The sequence below is a fragment of the Ambystoma mexicanum genome, chromosome 10 (genome assembly GCF_040938575.1).
Source record: "Ambystoma mexicanum isolate Mex_15411 chromosome 10, UKY_AmexF1_1, whole genome shotgun sequence".
Classification (NCBI taxonomy): Eukaryota; Metazoa; Chordata; class Amphibia; order Caudata; family Ambystomatidae; genus Ambystoma; species Ambystoma mexicanum.
Window position 1 is genome coordinate 232795300 of NC_090932.1, and position 20249 is coordinate 232815548.

Genomic DNA, 20249 nt, shown 5'->3' on the forward strand with positions numbered 1-20249 from the left:
ATTCAAGTCATCGGTCACGTTGCCCTGGATGCAGAGGGTCACAGAGATTATCACAGGGTACCACAGGGGCACTCAGGACTCTGAAAGCCTCTTTTTAACTGTGAGGACTGTCAGTGCTTCGAACGCCCCTTCTACTGAAACCCTACTGTTATGTTTTTTCTAGTGGCTCGTGGAACACGCCAAGAGGGGTTTTTCCACTTTTTCAGCCTTTAGTTTTAGCATCCAGTCCCCTATATTTGCATATGGTAGAAAGGGTATGCACTGTCAAGGCTATTAGGCATTCTATCTACTTCTGCAAACTCCCTGCACCTCCAGACACACCAGACCCGGTAGACATAAGCATCCTTGACCTTCTTGCAACTATGTTTTGTACATCCAAGCATCCATGTCTTCTAAGCTGCCGCCATTTGCCGCAGACTGTCAAACTGACTCTGAATGCTGTTAATGCTAATGTAAAAGGTTACTTGTACCGCCCACTATCTCCACCGGAGTTGTCCCCTAGTGCTCTTGCCAATCTGAAAAAGGATGGTGTGAAGCAGGGAGGCAGTGGGAGAGGTTAGCAGAGTACAGTGGGAATAGGAAAGTGAGATAGGATGTTCTGTTGGCAGCTTCAGTTTGGTTTGCACTATTCGCTGAGCTTAGGTGAGATTTTCGAGTCTGAGCGATTCCCATTTACTGTTGTGCATGGTTATGTGTTGTTTGTTTGTTGTTGCAGTGTGGTGAAGTACGTGCGGTTTGCTGTGCAGGGTTGCAGTCGTCTGAGTTTCTGTAGGAGAAGAGTTTGCGGAAAAACTAGGGTTTAGCAATGGGTTGGCAGAGGGGGGGTTCTTACCTCTTTGCATTGGTTTCTATGGTCAGCATCTATGACCACACTGTGTGCTTTGATATTGTTTGGCATCCTAGTCGGTAGGTACGTTGTGGTGTGGTAAATATCTTCTGTAGAAGTCTAGCCGTATGTGGACATGGGTCGTGGAGGTGCGTCGTCCCCGTGCCCCTGCTCTAGGGTTAGAGATGGTTAGGTTAGGAAGGATATGAGTCGCTCCCTTGACTTCTAGTGGGGGGGTCCCTGCCTACTGTGGTATTCCTCTACAAGCTTGGCGGTGTGTGCATGAGAGGTCCAACATTTCTGTTGGAATGCTGTTGGAACGTCCGAATGACAGGGTCAGTAGCAGGGGACACAGCACAGACTAGAGACGGGATTGGGTTAGGCAAGAATTGCTCCATATCAAGGCACCCAATTACCCAGTTCCTAGTTCTTTTAAGGTGCTTATAAATAAAATAGACTGTAATACTATTGAAATGGATCATCTTTATTCAATATCTAATATAAATAAATTCAAGCAGGGGGAGCCAAATCAATTTTAATTCAGTATTTGGTCTACATAATCTTCCAGGAGTAACCTTAAATACAGCTCAATTCCCCAATCCCCTGCTGCTGCAAAGGGCATTGTTAGCTGAAGTTCTTGCAGTCTTATTAGCATAGCTAATTAATTATTAAAATCTCTGTAACCTCTGCGGAGCAGTAGATCGTTCCAAATTCGACTTCCCATGTGGCATGTCTGCTTAAATAAACCTCCTGGGCAGAGGTTTGTTTGTCTCGTCCTATCCGGGTAATCATTGTATCCACCCTTTGGGAGTGTTATGGGTTAATTATGATGGTGATCATTGAAGTATTCTGCAGTCATTGAAGTATTCTACAGTAGGAGGCTTTGATGTTCTTGGAAGAACCAGGGCTGGCAAAAGACTCATTTAAAGGGTAACCTTTATGTGTTTCTGCACTCAACAGGATGGTGACATGTTATGTTATGTTACGTTATGTTATGGAAACTTACATAGCGCACATTCACCAGAAGGCATCCTGGCGCTGGAGAGAGAGACCACAACAAACAAACAGGAATACCAAGCAGAGTCACAGGCAATAGTTCAAAACTATTCAGAGCCTTCCGAAAGGCCAGATGATTAGGCAGAAGTTTGATTGTGGGCGGAAGGGTGTTCCACAGCAATGCTGCTGAAACAGAGAAAGCGCGGCCACCCATTTGGGAGCGGTGATAGAGAGGTACGCAGAGCATACCAGAGGAGGCTGATCGGAGAGGGCGATTGGGAACATATCACTCAAATTTGGCGGACAGGTACTCCGCGCCTATACCGTGAACAGCCCTATGAACAATACAAAGGGACTTAAACAGAATGCGTTGTGCCAAAGGCAGCCAGTGGAGGGAGCGTAGCACAAGGGTAATATGGGATCCATAGGTGGTGCCTGTTGCTAGTCTCGCAGCCAAGTTCTGAAGACGTTGTAGCCTGCCAATCAGCCCCTTGGGTTGCTCCAAGTACATTCAAGGAATTGCAATAGTCCAGCCTGCTAAGGATCATAGCTGCCACTACAGGAGGACGAAGTGCCGCTGGTATCAAATGGAGCACTTTCCTCAATATTTTAAGATGAAAGTGACCCTGCTGACATACCAAGGCTACTTGGGCCGTCAGTGAGAGATCAGCTGACATAATCACTCCAAGATGTTTTAATTTATGGGAAGGAACATGAAGAGGACGAAGAGAAGAGGGCAAGAAAGAAGCAATCCACAGTGAAGGATCTTGTCCCCATTCAATTTCAGTCAGTTATGGCCCATCCACTCACCAACGGCAGTCAGGCACTTTTTTGAGACATAGATACCCCGGCTGGATCAATATCTAAACGGATCAACAGCTGGGTATCATCTGCGTATGAATAGCATCGGATACCGAGGGAGCGAATGAGGCGAACCAGCACAAAGATGTAAATATTGAAAAGGATAGGGGGCATCGTTCCCCTGGTGGCCACGTAAGGTAGGAAGGGAGTCCTAAAGAACTGAGAGGTCCAGAAGCTGGTTGTGTTGACCAAGTCTAGGGGAGGGATGTGGTAATTACTGTGGCGCAACTTGAGTGAGCAGAGAGTGGTAGAAGAGGCTAAATAGAGAGGCAGATCCGCCATTTACTGAGTCTGCCCAGGTAACAGACCATACACAAACAAGATAAGTTCCTAATGGAGGAACCCCCGTCCCCTGCACACTTTCACAAGCTCATGAAATGAGCCAAACTGTTTAGGTACATTTTTATGTACACCATAGGTATGTAGAGAGCTTATGGAGCTTATTCAATTGTATAGAAAAACAATCAGCCAATGTGTGATTCTCAATGATGAACATCAAGACATAACTTTAAGTAATTTCTTCATATGTAGTTTTATTTTTCAAGTGATCGCAAGTGACCCAACGCGTCTTCAGGGGCATATTCAATATTTTTATCACATCTAGAGAAAAAATTTCAGAAAAAACATAGAATTACTGATATGGCAAAGTGTTTCTAAATCAAGCATAATTCATTATATACAACACAAATTTGACCTTAGTCTAGGAAATGTAAATTCATGTACTTGTCTTCATCTATCCATCTTTCTATAACGAAGGTTGTCTTGGACTTCTACAAGATCAACGAGCATATCTTGTCTTGGACAATGATCCCATCATGTCCATAAGCACCATAATCAAAGAAACAATCGATAAAGCCTACGATGCAGACTGGATATGTGAACATACAAGAGACTACCTTATCAAAAAATTCCCTATTACACCAGTGTTTATGCACTTCCAATAGTTCACAAAAATCTCGAAAAACCACCTTTTCGACCCATAGTGGCGGGTACTGAAAGTATTTTCCACCTTGAACTGTATATCTTAAATATGTAAAATAGATGGACACCTCTATAGAATGTAAATCTTCTAGAGGCAGACATAATCGAAACGAGCATTAGCAACACATTGTGGTAGGTCTTTGTTCAAGCCATCACTCCGACGTACACGTCAATCAGAATGCCCACACGAGAGCAATCTAGCTGTCACAATCTTGAAACAAACCTCTCTTTGGGCTAATCAGACCTTTTAGCTTCTGTCCTCACTCTCATTACATGTTAGGTTATCAGAGTATGCCACCAGATAGCACGAGTCGAGTTAACAGTCACAGACCGCCAGCACACTTCTCAGTGTTGGTATAAGTTACTGTTTGAAATCTAGAGCTCTTAGTTTTGTATCCTCACTACCTTGAATAGTCAGCATCCTGATTGCTCTAACCTCAAAACGAGGTATTATCCCTATGCACACTTCGAGCTAATTAATATCTAACTTTAACTTCACAAGTTACTATTTTTTCTGAGTCTCCACATCAATATTCTAACTGTCCTTTTCCCGCATGTGCAGTCTTCAAGTATCTTTTCCCCTAATTAGTCCTTTTAAGTCCGATGACGTTCACATCCATATGTTGGGGTCCTCTGGGACATTTGGCATCCCCTACATCATTGTGGCCATGATTAGCTATAATCTGGTCCACACAATATGTCTTTTATTTGCACGTACGAAAATTATTGTTAACATGAGTGATGTCACGTCATGCCACAACGTGGTGACGTCACCAATAAGTGCCGCTATTTCAGACGGCCATCTTAGTTCCCATTACGAGCACGGGAACGGACATACGAAGAACTCCTTCTTCTGAGATACTTTACTATGAGGTAAGCCCGTACCTACTCTGAACTTGAGAGCCTTTTTCCCCCCTCAGAGCCTTGCCTACTTAGGACTACATCCGCATACTTACCTCCCTCTACCCTTACACTCTGTGTTTCTTAGATCACTGAACTCGTGCTTACTTACAGTCACGAGGGACCCTTACCTTCGTGATCATCCTTGAAGTGAGTCTTGAAGCCAATTCATCCAGTCACAACCAGCTATCACTTTGGCTTTCATTGACAACCTGAAGGGTAAGAATTCGTACATCAATATGTCCTATTACTTGGCCATTTATTTTGACCATCCACATTTACTATTAAGTTAGAAGAAGAGTTTCTCCTAACACAGATTCCCACCAGCCTGTGATCAACTGTATTTTTACATGGATTGTGATATATGCTTTAGACTGTGAACACTCGCATATGTACTAAACTGTACCACCACGAATAATGAATAAGCAATGACGAGTGTCAGATGAGACACATAAGGTAGCTCTACCATTAGATCTAGGTTAGGGTACTTTGTAAATTCTTCCATCATGAGTTATTAAAATGTAAAAATCTGTATGTGACAAGACACAGATGTGAATTCCAAAATGTCTGCTAACCTTTACATCCATCACTGGGTGACACCCCCTCCTCATATTGATTTGAGTACCCCATTCAATTTTGACAGAAAGTTGTGGGCTTTTACACTGCAATAGTCAATGCATCTACCAAAAAAACCTCAATTGATGTTACTCTATATGGTTTATTATTAAGTGAAACGCTAATTTAAGAGTTAAAATGTACTTATGAGATGAAGACAAGTACATGAATTTACATTTCCTAGACTAAGGTCACATTTGTGTTGTATATAATGAATTATGCTCGATTTAGAAACACTTTGCTATATTAGTAATTATATATGTTTCTGAAATGTTTCTCTAGATGTGATAAAAATATTGAATATGCCCCTGAAGAAGAGATGTTTTTCTCGAAACGCGTTGGACCACTAGCGATCAATTTAAAAATAAAATTACATATGAAGAAATTACTTAAAGTTATGTCTTGATGTTCATCATTGAGAATCACAAATTGGTTGATTTTTTTTTCTATACAATGGAATAAGCTCCATGAGATCTCTACATACCTATGGTGTACATAAAAATGTACCTAAACGGTTTGGCTCATTTCATGAGCTTGTGAAAGTGTGCAGAGGACGGGAGTTCCTCCATTAGGAACTTATCTTGTTTGCATTTATCTTACAACTCATATGCCAGGGTGGACTGTTATCTCCCCTGCACCTTAAATCCACCAAAAGCATTTTTTGCTACTTAATATTGTCTGAAATTAAGGAATCACCAAAATCTGGAGTGCATGGTGAACACAACTGCGGATTCAACAGACCATACACAACCACTGTCTGCAGGGTCTCTGTATTCGAGATTACCCGGGCCCCCTCTCTGCCAGGTGGAGAGGGGACCCCTTGCCAGGCTTTCCCATCAAACAATGGAGGGCAATTGGCCTGCCTGTTTTTTTAAGCACACCCAAGAGAGAGAGAGAGATGGTCTGAAAAATAGCCCTGGCACAAGCCTTTTGCAGGAATGTGGCACCCAGAGTGTGCAGGTGACAGAAGATTGGTCTGATGAGAAGAGGAAGAATCCTTTATCCACTACGCCCCCAGCTTAGTGATGGAGGCTAACATTGAGAAGGGAATGAATGGAGAAGCAAGGGAACAAATGGGAACCGGCGCCGGTGTGGTCCACCACATTTCTGGTGCACCTCCCTTCTTGGCCCGCCACCACGCCTCCCAATCCATCGCACTGGCTAAATGCCACGGCTTCTCTTGTTGGAGGCGCATGTGGCAGGGCCAGTGAGGGACACCAGAACAAGCAGACACCAATTTTTTTGGTAAGGCAAAAAGGCTGCATTTATTACGTTTCTTACATCATCAAAAAATGCGACAAACTCATACATGAATCACATCATCATACTGGTAGGTCATTAATTCCGTCATCATTATGTCCTAGTAACATCATCAATTATGTCATTACGTAATTGAGCGTGGGGGAGTGGCAGTGTCCATTGCCCCCCATGCTGCCGGATGGGCCTGAGAGAAATATGCGACCTCCTAAACCGACCAGACCCACTCCCCCATTGCACAGACCTTTGAGAACCGCTCTATGATCCCCAGGCATGACACCTCACCATTCCGCGCCGAACCTAGGACCATAACGTAAATCAGAAATAAATCACCCTTCCAGTGACCCAAATGGTTGAGCCCCTAGCCCAATTCAATGCAATGTGCCCCAAGCTACCGCCAGAGGGCCACTGGCGTAATGGCCAGGGGCACTCTCCCCTTTCTTAAAACAATATTTACATGCTCGAATCTCGAGACTGGCTACGGCCAGACGCAATGACCTCCTTCCGATTGCACCCCGAATAACACCATCATACCCACATCCCATCTCCCTCGTTAGGCATCTATTCAAGCGTACATTCATATACATGACAACTCGCACCACTTTTTCAGGAGCCCATCGCAGAAGCCACCCGGGAATTCTGGGATGCTTCCTCCAGATTTTGCCGATAACACATCTTCACTTCTGTGCGGCGCGCAGATGTTACCACCACCCGAAGCAGTACCCTTACTGGCACTTATGGCCTGTTCACCGGCCATGATGCCCGGGGCCATCCCCCCCGTCATTGGGTATCATCTAGAGATGCAAAAAACAAGACAGGTTAACACATCATATGCTAGACACGCAAACACAATGACCAGACAGCCGCAAAACACTGGGCAGTAGTAGCCAGACCCACTTGCCCAACCCATGCCAACCAACGGTGCATCCCGGAAGCTCACTTACCACCCAATGGCAACCTCACCAGCCCCACACCAGCAGCTGGTGTGCCAGACAACACAATGTGTGCTCCTTCACACCTCTGAGTTTAACCACTGTAGTGCTAGCCAGAGCCACATGCCCAACCCAAAGGTGCATCCCGGAACTCCACTTGCCATCCAACGGCGACCTAACCAGCCCCACACCAACCACTGGAGTGGCAGGCAACACACTATGTGCCTCTATGCACCAAGAAGGTTAACTGTCATACAAAAAGGTAGTGCTACCCAGACCTACACTCCGGACCCGCCTCAACCAACGGAGCATCCTGGAAGCCCACTCGCCATCCAATGGCGATTTCACCAGACCCACACTGTTCACTGGTGTGCCAGGCAACACACTGTGTGCTCCCACGCACCTATGAGGTAAACCACTGGGCAGAGCTAGCCAGACCCCCATGTCCTACCCGTGCCAACCAGCGATGCGCCTGCGAGGCCTGCAACCGACCACCACTGACACACTTGTCTTTCCATATGGGCACTGCCCAGCAGACAGGTGAGACCCCCCACCTGCCACACCCTATGACAAACGATACCCGGGGAGTCCACAGACCCTCTACCTGTGTCCAGTGCCCTCGTGTTCCAATCTCCCCCGCAGATCCCACCTGGCCAAAGCCTGTCAGCCCCCGCCCAAAGAGGGACCCCCACATAAAATGGCTTCTGGGCACCAGGACTGCCGCCAGGGGGCAAGCATCTATCACAACAGGCCCACAGGAAGCCACAACTGAAAACCTGCCACTTAGCCTGGGCAAATGCCCTGCAGAATGGTCTGGCCCCTCCCCAGCCACATCCCTTGAGAAATGATACCCAGGGAGCCCGCCAACCCTCGGCCTGCATCTAGCGCCCTCGGATCCTGATCTGCCAGCCACCGAGACCCTAACTGTCCTCAAGCGCCCGCTCTAAGTGGGACCACCACACAAAATGTCTCCAGACACCAGGACTCTCCCTTGCAACAAGCCCCCAGCAAACCACACTGAAAAACTGTCACTTCGCCTCAGCCAATGCACAGCAGAAAGGTGTGGCCCCCTCCCCAGCCACACCCCGTGTGAAATGATACCCGGGGAGTCCATAGACCCTTGGCTCCAGCTCCCCCGGATCCTGATCTCCCATCCCCTGCAGACCCCGACTGTCCAAAGCCCTCCAGTCCACTATAATTGGGACCACGACAACCCAATGGCTCAGACACCAGGACTGCCACCAGGAGGCAAGCATCGAACACACAAGCCCCCAAAAAACCACCACTGAAAACCAATTAATAGGAATGGGCAGGTGCCCAGCAGAACAAGGTCTAGCCCCTCTCCTAGCTACACCTCTTGAGAAAGAATACCCAAGAAGCCCACAGACCCTTAGCCTGTGTCCCATGCCCCCCCCAGATCTCAATCTCCTGCTCCCCCTCCCGCAGGCCCTACCTGCCCGAAGCCCCTTGTCCAGCTCCCACTGGGACATCACAGATTATCGGCTCTGCTCTGGCCACTGGGTCTTCCGCCAGAGGGCAAGCATACATCACACATTTCCCCCCCGGGAAGCAACTCAGAAATCAACATTGAAATTCCCTGCAGAACCGCCTAGCCAGACCTCCGGCATACCCCTCGGGAATGTCAGCAGATGGCCTGCCCACAACAGTGGCCCTACCAGCAAGGACCCTCGGCACAAAAGTGTCTACTAACTTAACTGATCTGAGCAAAATAGACATATTGCAATCACTCCCAGTCTAGAATGGAAGACGACAAATATCGGAAAGCCTACCTTCTGCTCACTCCCACACAGCACTTCATGGATGTGTTAGTGTAGTGGTACCAGCAAAGCAGCTCAACACGAAGGAGCTGCATTCTTCTTTACACTTAATAATAGATTCAAATTAAAATATGCACATTTAATTTTCCTCTTCATATCACACCTTGATACCAGCAACAAGATCCCTCACAGGCACACCAGTTAAGCTGTTGCAGCTCTATCCCCATTAGGGACATGGGATTGGACACAACCCAATTGGACCCTGATTATCCAAAAGAAATACGCTGTGAACCACGCAGAAAAAGAGATACCTCTCCCCCACTCACTAACACCTAACTGGACAAAACAAGGTTGATTGTGGAGCGCCCAGGTGACCTGCCAAATGTACTTTCCTATGGTGGACCATCTGTAACACCCTGAACCCTAGGGCCCGGAGGAATACTCTGATACACACCTGGTAACGAGGAAGACCTCCACAGTACCAATGTATCTTATATCTTATATGCTACGCACCCAGCACCCTACTTGACAACCTCTGACCTCAACCGCGGCATCACCAATACCTACCTAATAAACCGCTCGGCCTACCCAATACTTTTATTCCCTGATAATGGCTACTACATGACGCCCAGGAATAGAGCAGATCTCTCTAAATACCGGTTTGAAAAGCAAAATAACGACGCTCCCGAAACTCATCCACACCATACATTTGTAGGCCCGTTAGCATGCTCATTTGGCCAACTAAAGACATCCACTGCTGCCAGAACCGTAATGGAGGCTTCCCTGAGTACATGCATAATACAACATTAAGATCACCATTGTCTCAGTACATTTGACCGGATATCGGACTCACTGCCCGCAACTCATAATACTAGGCACGAGAACCGCACGCTAGATAAAACTCAAACTTCCTATATCTAACACCACACTATTCTAGGAAACACACCCGCTCACCTCACCGGAAAGGGCCTATCGCTGCGCCACTCCTGCAAAGTCAGGCAGGCCATCCGACACGCCTCGCGTTCCTCCGGTGCTCGCGAAAGTGCACATCATGAAAAAACGAATAAATGCTGCATTTGCAGGTCACCATTCCCGTGCGGGGCAAAATATAAGCAGAGTATCTTGCGCCCCCACCCGTCTTCAGCGGCGTCGCCAGGAATCAAATTTAGGAGGGGTACAGAGGGGTCCACAGACAAAAGTAGGGGGGACCACAGACAAAAGTAGGGAGGGGCACCTATGAAAGGGCAATGCGTGACGTCAGAAGCACTACTACAGAGAATCTTTTGTGCACACCAACTACCACACCCCTTTTGTGCACCTCCCCTCCCATCAGAATGCAGGCACTAAACCATTAAGTCACTAATGACCCATCAGTAGCGGTTTCGTTCGCTACATTCTGATTGGAGGGGCTGCTCTTGGCTGCAGGGTGACTTAACAGCTCTTCATTGTTGTGCGGCAGCATTGATTGCGGCCCTGTGTGTGTGCCACAGCACTGCAGACAGTGCAGAGAAAGTTGCCCAGCTGCAGTAGGGGCTGAAAATGGGGGGTGGGAGGATTTCAGAGGAGGGCCCCGGGCCCACCGCAACCACCGCCTGCAACACCACTGCCCCTCTTTATACCCGGCCGGGACTCTTTGGCTCCAACTTACGGTGCAGAGCGGTGGTGCCTGTGACGTCCCATGCCGCCCAGCACCGGTGTGGTCCACTCACTTTTGGGTGCCCCTCCCTTCTTTGCCCACCACCACGCCTCCCAATCCGTCTCCCTAGCTAAATGCTAATGGACCACTGAGCATATGTTCAGGCAGGTTTATTTGTGCAGTCCGATTGGGTCACATAAGGTAGACTAGGTAAGATAGAGGCAGCCTTTGGTCCATCCACATTCCAGCCAGCGCCCTCGACATCTGCCATCAATGGAACACTCAACCAGCACTTAATCAACATTCTACCACCAAGTTCCATGCATGCCTCAAAACACTCCAAGCACAAGCTTCCGTAAACAGACTACTACACACATGTATTCCCCTCCCAGAGAAATGTAAGGTTGGGCAAATCTGGTAAATATTAACGCTGGTTGCTGCCCTGGGCTGTGGTGCTAAATATGAGGTTGCTTAAGTTTATTGAAACACATCCAGCCTTTCGTGCCAGAAAAGAAGAACATCTAGAGTGCCCTGAGCAAATGAAAGCAGCGCCAATAGATACATTGGGTGGACAAATTATAGCTTAATGAAAGTGAAATGTACAGTACTCAGTCCTGAGAACCAGGGGCCTAGTAGGGGCAGAGTGAATCTAGAACACACGTCAAGGACTGGGTAAAGCTGTTGTTTAATAAATGGACCATGTCTTAGTATGAATATGTATATTGCGTACCTTATTCAATATAAAACATTTTATGACTCTGATATCATTCTCTGCACTGCAAGAAGCACATCAAGTGGTGTTGCTAGTCATATATGTATCATGAGTCATTCATCAATAAACGCTCAATGTGTATGCTAGCACTATCCCTAGGAGGAAGCCCACCCTATCCCTGTAAGGTGATGCTGTCCCTAGGCCAGAGCTGATGCACTGCCCACACGAAAATAGATCTGGTTCAACTTTTTATTATTAATTCTTACTCCGCTGGCAAGAAGATCCATTGTAGAGGCAGGAATAGACCCTCTCTGCTCTTTCCTATTAGATAGGCAGTGCACCAGCTCTGGCCTAGGGACAGCACCACCTTACAGGGATAGGGTGGGCTTCCTCCTAGGGATAGTGCTAGCATACACATTGAGTGTTTATTGATGAATGACTCATGATACAAATAAGAAAGATGTCCGGGGGTTGTTCCTATGTGTTGATAAAAAGTACCTATTACTTAACATTGGGACTAGCACCCTTTTTAAGGTGTTCTCCTTATTTTAAACAAGTTCCCTGATTATTGTTGAAGCTAATCATATGTGAACAGATTGCCATGCAAATATAATTTGGTATATGTTCTTGAAATGTTCATTTCAAATTAATTTTATTCATATCACATTTTACAAATACATATATGTGGGATTCATTACATTCGACATAAGAAACTAGTTTGTGTTACTCCAAAAATCCAATTATGGGTACATTTCACAGTATTGTATATTTTTGGAAACAAGCATATTTATATTCATGTTGTTTAAGACGCCTACAATGTTAGAATGTCGACCTTTATGTTTTTTAAATGTGTGATATATTATTTTATGAGTACTAAGAGACTGGGTATGCTTATTAATTGTACCTGAGATTGTAGGAGTATTAATCAAGGATAATATAAATAAGCTTATCTTTTTTTTAAATCTACAACAAAAACGATATTTCTAAGTGAGCAACAAAGTACAAAGACAAGAGACACAATGAGAAGTAATTTATATACTTTTCAAAGCGGCAGTCCATTTTATGGCATTTTTGGCGTTTTATTGTAATTTAGGAAACTTTGGTGGGTCAGTGTTAAAAAGCACCAATGGCGGTGCCATTGTCGACAGATGTCACACAATCAGATGCGCAAAGACTGGTGCTTCCGAGGCCAAAGCTTAGTTTTTCCCGTATGTGTGTTGAGTGAGAATGGTTTGGGGTTTAGTGCAACATGTTTTGTTTTCTTGAGGGGGCAGTGCGTTTTCTTGTTGCCAGTCGGTTGGAAGCAAAGGCAGGACACTTCCGGTATCATTCCCTTACGTAAACCCAAATACGTCAAGGGGACTAGCACAAAGAAACCCGGGTTCCTCATATTTGCATTCATAAACATACTAGCACACACAACTGGGCTCTGGCTCTTTTCGCCACCAACCCGTCCCACTCCTTTTCTTGCAGGACTGAGCCCTATGAAGCCACCCAAAATGTCAGAACCCAAGCTTGACAAGAGCCATTTACCTCACAAGACATGTATGCTCAAGTTTAGGATAAGCCTTGCCTGCTTCCATTGTCTTCCTGCGCATTTCAACATCTGTTGTGGTCTTTGGTCTGGTTCCACACTGAACAGCGGAGGCAATTGGATTGGGGCAAGCGTACATATCTCGTTCACGGGTCATACCATTCTGATAGTTGTTTTTTTTGTTTTAAACCTTGATTCATCCATACATTTTGGGGGGTGGGCGGAGTTGTTATTTTCACACCCAATTCTACCCCTTATTGTGTCCATTATCCGCATAACATGTGATTACTTAGTGTGTCACGATGCTCTCTCGCTGTGCATTTCGGGACATTTATTGAAGCAAAGTTCCGCTTGTTAGGATGTTCCCAGTGGCGCCGAGTACGGGGGGCTCCGGGGCCCGAGGGGCTGAGCCCCCTCCCCCCCCCCCACCCAGAGAGAAGTGATGCAGCATCATGGCCCTTTCCATAGATGCTGCATCACTTTTCTCCGGCCGGGTATAATCGCGCAAATGTACGATTAAGCCCTCCCCTCTAGGACTCATTGGTGTATGGTCCTGGAGGGGAGGGTGTAGGCGCAGTGGTATTCAAACTGTAGGGGGCGCGCATCCACAGTTTGAAAAGAAAAAAAAGAATAGAGGATAAATGACCGGATCCACGGCCCCTGCCACACATGCTTAGTGCGACAGAGGCCTAGCCTTTGTGGGGCCTTAGGCTCCATTAGGAGCCTATTAATGAAGACAAAAGAAAAAGCACACACCCTATTTTGCCTTGATGATGGTCATCCCGGCAAAAGAATGTGTGTGCTTTTTTTTGTTTTTTGCCTAAGGCCCCACAAAGGCTAGGCCTCTGTCACTCTATGGGTGGTGACAACAGGGTCGGATTGGCCCCTGGCTGGGCCAAAATAGTCCCTGGGGAGTAAGGGCCGGTTTCAAGCCATGCTTGGGCCCGTTTTAAAAAAAAATAAATCTGAAAAAATTCTTTTTTTTCTAATTTATTTTTTCATTTTTTATTCTTCAAAAATCTTTCATCCTTCTTGGGTCGATATAAGTACCAACACAAGTTGGGTGATATTGTATGCATATTTGTTCTATAAAAAAAGAGCTTAAGGGTAGGTGCTATATAATACCATATTATCATGTGGCCTTGGACGTCTGCTTGGAGTCACAGTATTTTGACAATATGGATCTATACACACAGATATTAATGATACGTATGGTGATCCATTCTTGTGTGAAATGTATATTACCTTAGTGAAATCATAACCATATTTTTCGTAGTGTAGTTTACTTAGGAATAATGCTATTTGATGCCACTTCCTATTTTATCAAGGGGTGAAAGGTTGTGTTTCATCGCTTCCCAGGATGTTACTTTGGTGTGGGGTCAAATGACATCACTTCCGGTGATATCATCAGAGGTCAAGTGTCGTGAGGCGAGGGGTGGGCCCCTTTTTTGAGGCGAGGGGTGGGCCACTTGTTTTTGGGTGACCGGGCCTATTTCTTGTCCAAGTCCGACCCTGGGTGGCAGGAGTGCTGTGGAACTGCCCAAGTGTCACAGAAGTGCTAGAACATATTTGGGCACAGGCACCTACTGTTTAACAAATTAAGCACTTGGTATACACATGCAGTTGCAATTAAATGTTCATTAAAAAAGTATGCCCTCAAGAGTATGCTATCACAGAGAAACGGGGACCCCAAAGCCAGTTCAACTACCCACTCCCAGGTGTACTACTGAACAGGTAGATGTAAGTCGATAGCCAACCAACCTCTTTCTCCTATCTGTGCTACTGTACCATACAAATAAGGGGGAATCGCTCTCCTGCAGCCTCTCTCCCAGTCATCGATTCTTGATGATTTACTGGTGCAGTCACAAAAAAAAGATTTTTTGGGGGTTCATTTTGTTTACAAAAGTAGCGCATTGCTAAAACCCCCTGGCTGCCAGTTCATTGTCCTTGGAGTGTCCCAGGCTCCCTACCCCTTGAGAGCCACCAACCTTGGGTGCTGTTTTATAACAAATGAAAGACGCAGACAGAATAATAACTGTGTGAGTCAACTGAGAGATGAATGCACTAATGCTCCATTCAGACAGAGGCTTTGAAAATGTAGCTCTGACAAATCAGAGAATCAGGGGGGCAAAGAAGCACTGCACATCTCCGCTCCCTCTTCATGGGTTTACGGTTGCCACCTGAAAGGTTGCCAGCAGCTAACCTGCCATCCTGTCCCAACTCCATGCCTCGTGTGCTATTCCCTGGTCAACCAAACCCTGTGAACTCATAGGACGCATAAGACCCACAGAAGTCTTTTTACCGCCCGTCCTGAACGTTTCTTGCACTAGTGCTATTAATGCGTGCAGCTCCAAGGTATAATATTAACAACCAGTGTTTGTGGGTAAAGGGCCGGCATAAAGTCTCTATTTCAGGGCCAGAGTCAAATGATAAGGTGCTTGTGGCAGTATGGAGTTCCAGGCCTCTGCTTGGACGCCGGGTTCTGCAACCTTTAGCTCTGCAGATGTGTTGGACTACAATGCTCATCAACCCCAGCCAGCATAGTCAATGGTGATGGATCATAGGAGTCGTAGTCCAAAACATCTGGAGAGCCACATGTTTAAGAACCCCGGCTTTAAGGAACAGGAAGTAAAATAATCCATGAAAGTAACAGGAGTATGACGTTCCTGGATCTACATGGGTAGAATAAAAGTAGTCTAGAAGAACAGCCTGGGGGCATCAAGTTTATGTAGTAGGGAATGGTGGGGGTCTGAGTCACTTGAGGAGACAGTGGTATTTTACAGGTCTGAAACCTGTAAAAGACAACATGGAGAGAGGCGATGTCTCTGTGTGGCCTGTAAATCTGCCGAGATACCACCAAACTGTACTACCATTACTGCCACTTGGTCTGGCGGTATTACTGCCGGATTACAAGTGGTGATAGGCAGTGTTAGTCCCCATTAATTGGAGTCCATAGAACTCCATGGTGGATTTCAGATGTATTACTGCTGGTAGTAATTTTGCTGGTGCTAATATCCCAAACTGTTCTATTTTGGGCGGTATGGTGGAGGAAATGCCTCCAGCTTCTTGCTGGAGGATTTTCCTCCACCTTTGCCCTCAAACTCATAGTTGGGCGGTGCGATAATGTGGCTCTATACGGTATTACCAGTGTTGTCAGTCAGAACTCATTTACCTCAGCAATGTATTCAGTTCTCTGTTTTTTGTCCTGACGCTTAAAATGTGCGATTTGCATTACAAGCTGTGTGCCGCAGACTGCTTCCACTCTAAGCGAGGGAGAAGTTAGGACTGTGGGGACTGAGACGGCAGGATTTTTCAACCTTTTGACACGAGGGGCCTTCACTGAATCTTGGGGGGGCATCACCTCCCACGGGATATGGTACTGTATAATTACCTCATTGCTTTCTATCACTGGTTCCTCTACATCAGCCTCTTGCTGACATAGAAGGGTTTATAGCTGTTCAGTGGGCATTCAGTGGTTAAGATCTATGCTGGCCTAGCATCTTGTGATAAACGGCAGCTATTAACCTTAAATTTGTCGCCATTGCAAGTCTCACTTCTCCCACAGCAACAGCAGAGCCCACTTGCCAGTGCCTGATAATCCCAAAATTCTCTGTAATTTTATGCAAAGCTGCATTTTATTTTTATAAGGTTATTTTACTCACTGAATGCTGATCAAGTGTTTTAAGTCTGGACTTTATTAACTGGGTGCTTGTAATTGCAGCACAAGCACTCTTTACAATCTAAACTAGAGGTGTGTTTACAATGTTGATTGTTCCAAAATACATCTCCTAGTGTGCTGCTTTAGGTCAGGTGGCCCCCTTTAAGCTGTACACAATGATGCATTGTCTGGTTGACATACTATGTGATTTGTGTATTTTATAAAGGAAACTAAGACCACTAGAACTCACCACCCCAGAAACTCCCAATCCCACCTTTGGGGGCATTCCTCTGGACATGGGAACACAGAGGAAAGAATGAATAAAAAAGTATTTGCCTTCAAGAGGAAGCTAGACCTTTGCAAAAGAACAGTTGGAGCTGGGCAAGCCACCTAGCAACATTAAGGTCCAGCTTTCCCTGAAGTAAATGCTGGCATTAATGACTGGGTGATGCAGACTTTTCTGGCAGATGAGGTGGTGCATCATTCATTTGATGCCCAGGAAGAGCTGATTGAGGTTCAGTCGGACACTATGCAATCTGAATTTAGGAACATTGCAGAGGTGAATTTTGACTGAAGGTAATCCTGGAGTATCCTACATTGGCATGGTCTGCTATACAGTCGCTCTTACCCTTTGGGTCTTACTACTTGTGCGAAATAAGCTTTTCAGCATTGGCTTTTTTACTGACTCCTTCATTTTTTGAATAAGGGGTGTTTCAAATGAATGTTGAAAACCCGGAAACTGGGAGTTTTTAAAACATGGAGACAACCATGGCTACAACATTTAGACGCGAGTGCTTCCATCAGTCCCAAACATCACCTGGGTGCAGGGTGAGCCTGGGTAACTGCTTTTTAACATTGTACACTACTTTACCAGAATTTCTGGTAAACTACAATGTTAAAAGCAGTTAACACTCTTCCCCCCCAAGTCTGAAACCACACTTGATTGCATTATACTTCAGCCAGGATTGCATTATACTTCAGCAGCACATCTGATCTGTCCACTGAAAGTTTTAAGATTAAGCTACATCCCTAACTCTATCTGGTTACCCAGAGGTAACATCTTAGCAAATTTCACTTGTGGCTGGCCAATCTACAGCAGCACTATTGTAAGTTTGAATTGTTGATGTTTTACTGAACTATGGCACCACACACGTCTTGCTTGGTAGTTTTTAATCGGGAAACGTCTTTACTTCTCGTTTCCCTTGAATTGGGAACTTTATTTTGGGTGGTGGTGGTGGTACTCCACCTTGCAGCTGTACCTTCTGTTTAGCAAGCCTTTCATTCTCCCATCCTAGTTGTTTTGTAGAGCGGTGGAGTAGGGGCAGTGATGTCTTACTGGAATGCAACTCGAAGGCTTAAATCTCCTTCTTTCTTGAATTTAGTATATGCAGTGCATGCTAGCCAATGTTTCCACTGTTCTGCGCGCGCGCACACCCGCCCCCCCCGCGCGCCGTTGCACCAAGTTGGCGATTGCATGTAAATTTGCGGTCATATAACTGCCAGTGATGTCACTTCCTGTATTTGCCCCCCCCCCCCTCCGGGAAATTCATAAATCGGCTCCCCTGGATGTTCCCCTGTGATTTGAGGCATTCACTTGGCACTGGCTTTAGCTGTCCCAAAGGGTGAGACTTCACCCGTACAATGTGCCTTATGTTACGTTTAGGCTGAATGGCTCCTTGGGAAGTTGTCCCTTTAGCTTCTGTGAACTGGGATCTTCAACCACTCTGCGTGGTTATTGTGCATGCAAGGCTGTGGCTCTGGTGGTGGAGGCATCTGCGCACATCCACAGGGATGCCACCATCCTTGATACGGGGGAACAGAGTTATTTGTTTCTCGGCCTACCTTTTCAGCACGTTGTCTCTTGGCTTATGCAGGCTTGGCCACCACCTCCTTGTATCTTATAAGGCTGCTTTGTGATTCTTAATGAGAGCGTTGATAGGCTAACGTGTGTCAAGTACCGAAACGCACACTAAGATTCTCATGGGAAAATAGCTCAGGGGCAACACGCTCACCTTGGAAGCAAGGCAACACGGAGCAACACAGTTTCGATCCACGGCTCCGCACTTACAAACCTCTGGGCATTAAGCGCGTTATTAATAACCAATCATATCATGGGCTCTAATATCACCGGCCAACAACTGCATGTTATACATTTTGTCATACTGCCCCAATCACCACCGTAGTGATCTCACAAAGGCAAGGCGTGTCTGAAGAGTGGTCTACAGAGGCCCTCCAGACTGGGTCTGTGAGAGAATAGAACTAGTATTGACAAAGCCAATAGTTTAGCTGTTTGATGGCACTTTTCTGAGTTTATCCACATGGACAAAGGAAGGGAGGTGAGGATAAGTAAAGGGGACGCAGGCAGGGTAGAGAGGTGGTGCAGGGGGATGAATGAACACACATGCACAGATGAATGAATGAATGAATGAGGGAGAATGTGTGAAGGGCTTATTGTGAGGATTCGTGAGGTGTGATGCTGCCAGAATTAAGGAAAGATTTAGAAGATGGGTGAAGGAATCAAAGCTTAGGAGCATGTGATCGCGTTAGAATACGTGGCCGTGTAAATGCATAGGTGGGATGTGGAAGAATGGATTATTGAAAAAGCAGGTATGGTGGATAGATAAAGGAGTCTGAGGATGTGCGAATCAATCAGAATGGGAGGGCGGGTGAATGACTAAGTGTAAAGGCAGGCAGCAGTGTGGAGCCCGCACCAGCCCACGGCATGTGACTGTGCTGTTAGCTGTTCCCTGACCAGGAGGTTTGATACATGAAGTTCTTTCAGCAGAATCCTGCCATGCATTCCCCCCACAGTTTGAACTTGTTTAGAGAGTGGCGTGTGCGCTTCGGCTGGTTATTCTACCAGCAGTCCTGGCCTAAGATGCATGCAGTTGACATTGACGTGTCCCACACAGTAGCAGAGATAGTTTTTGGTGCCAGGAAGTAAGGGGGGCTCCTGAGTGGACAATGGCACTGGCGTAACAGTGGCCCCCGCGGTGCGGGGTGCCCCGCCAGCACATGCCCTGGGAGAAGGCCCCACTTTAAAAATAAAGAAAAGGATATTTTTTTTTTCTCAACAAAAAAAAGTTTGGTTTTGAATTCACTCTGCATTAATAAAGAAATTATTTCTGTACAGGAAATCATTTCTCTATGAAGGCAGAGTGACTACAAAAGAAACTTTATTTTTGAAGGCTGAGGGCTCCCCCCAACCCATGACATGGAAGACCCTAGGCTGGAGGGCTCCATGTCATGGGGTGGGGGGGGAGTCATATGACTTCAAAAATAAATAGTTTATTTTTGAAGTCACTCTGCCATCATAAAGAAATCATTTCTGTTATGGTTCGGTCCTTAACTGAATAATTTCTTAATAAAGTTAGAGTGACTTCAAAAAGAAACAATGGGGCTCATTCTGACCATGCCGGCCCGGAAACAACGGTTCTGGTAATCTTACCAGCACCATTGTTTCCGGACCGGCATATTACAGGTCTTCCTGCTGGGGTCGCTGTGCCCGACAGGTCTGGCCCTGCCGGGCACAGCGGTTATGGTAGGCAGACTCGTCACGGAAG

General features: G+C 46.1%; 1 protein-coding gene across 1 annotated transcript in view; it reads right to left on the reverse strand.

Moving 5' to 3' along the window:
* Positions 1-20249, reverse strand: part of PHYHIP (phytanoyl-CoA 2-hydroxylase interacting protein) — a 470429-nt gene that overhangs the window by 358308 nt on the left and 91872 nt on the right. The gene's annotated exons all lie outside the window — the stretch shown is intronic.